Here is a 1827-nt window from a genome sequence, read left to right on the forward strand (position 1 = left end):
ATCAGTATTTCACTTCTTCACACTCGTGAATGTGACAGGACATCAGTTGTTTCGTGGGGACTGTGATGCTACGACAATCTCAGTGCTTGGAGGCGGCAGTAAACTTGGAAGAACATAACGTGTGTGCAGGACAGTCTGGAACTCTACCAGGACAATGACACGTTTTTGTAATGTTCAGCTGTATGGTAGATTGCTGAAGAAGGGCTAATGCCCGAAACATCGATTCACCTGCTCCCTTCATGCTGCTTGACCTGGTGCGCTTTTCCAGCAACACATATTAAGCTCTGTTCTCCAGCATCTGCAGTCCTCACTTTCTCCGAGTATATGGCAGATGATGACAATGTAGAGAAGTGTGAGGTAAAAGATATTGAAAGAGTATTTAAAACAAAGTTTGTGAGAAGATTTGTAGCTCGGGTGCTCATTGTTGTGGTTCTGTTCGCCGAGCTGGGAATTTGCGTTGCAGACGTTTCGTCCTTGTCTTGGTGACATCCTCAGTGGTTGGGAGCCTCCTGTAAAGCGCTGTTGTGATGTTTCCTCCGGCATTTATAATGGATTGTCTTTGCCGCTTCATATAGATAAAGTAGACTGGGACTATGCTCATTGGAATTTATAAGAACGCGTGGGGATCACATGGAAAGTTAAAATTATGAAGTGAATAGATAAGATAGAAGCAGGGAGTTTGTTTCCACTGTTTTTTGAAACCAGAAATAAGGGGAATAGCCGCCAAATAAGGGAGAGCAGATTTAGGACTGAGTTGAGGAGGAACATCTTCATCCGAACGTGTGGAATTCCCGGCTGAGTGATGTACTTGCGATTGATTCGATTAATGTCTCCATTGGAACAGTAATGGGATTAAAGGTAATGGTAAGGGGGTGGTAAGTTAATCTGAGTCTGTGGAAAACCAGCCCTGATCTAATTGAAAGGCTGAGCCAGTTTGAGGGGCCAGATGACCTACTCTGCTCCTATTCCTGATGTTCTTGCGGATTACTATTAATAATTAATGTATTGTTATGCAAAGTGCCAGATGATTAAAGTTTTGGCGGGGTTTTCGACCGGTTGGCTGAAGGGATCTCACTGAACACCTCACGTTAATTGGTGCTCGAGCCTTCGCAGTCAGAATCACGTTGGGTATCCCCACTTCTTACTGCACACCATTCCCAGAGCAACCCACACATGCCACCCAACTCACCGGAGAGCCTGGGATTCATCAATGTCCAATGAACCAGTCCCACATTTGAATTCCTATAGTGCACTGACATAGACACAGTTCATGCAGAGCTCCCCAGCACAAACGCTGATATTGAGCCTTGAACGTTGCAAGCTGCGAGACATTGCTGCCTTCCCCAAACCTATGTTGTGTGCTTGGACATGGAGCGCCTTCTGTGTGGGGAGACTTGCAGGCAGGCCTTTACCTCGAACTAGGAAGGAGGCTATAAAACCAGACAATGCCTGCCTGCCTGCTCTGAAGATGCCACAAGGCTGGAGCAGTTTCAGTCATCAGGAAGAAAGTACAGAATTGTAAGGAGTTTTTTTGTTTTTCTCCACTCTACCGCCTCACAGAGACCTAGGGATAATCTCACAATTCCCCTTGAGAAGAATGAATGCGAGGCAGCGAGATTATCTTAACATCAAGACAGGACTGAGGAAACATGTCGCTGAATCTCCCATTAATTCCAGCACAGACCACGACACTCAGATTGCACAGAAACCACTTGCCTGGATCTTAGAAACAGCAAGGAGAAACAAATACTGGTGGGGGTTATATGTCAAAGGCAAAACCGCAGGGTGGATTTTGTGCATATTATTAACAGCGAATTAGATTTGCAA

This window comes from Hemiscyllium ocellatum (assembly GCF_020745735.1).
Source record: "Hemiscyllium ocellatum isolate sHemOce1 chromosome 41 unlocalized genomic scaffold, sHemOce1.pat.X.cur. SUPER_41_unloc_4, whole genome shotgun sequence".
In the NCBI taxonomy this organism is placed as follows: domain Eukaryota; kingdom Metazoa; phylum Chordata; class Chondrichthyes; order Orectolobiformes; family Hemiscylliidae; genus Hemiscyllium; species Hemiscyllium ocellatum.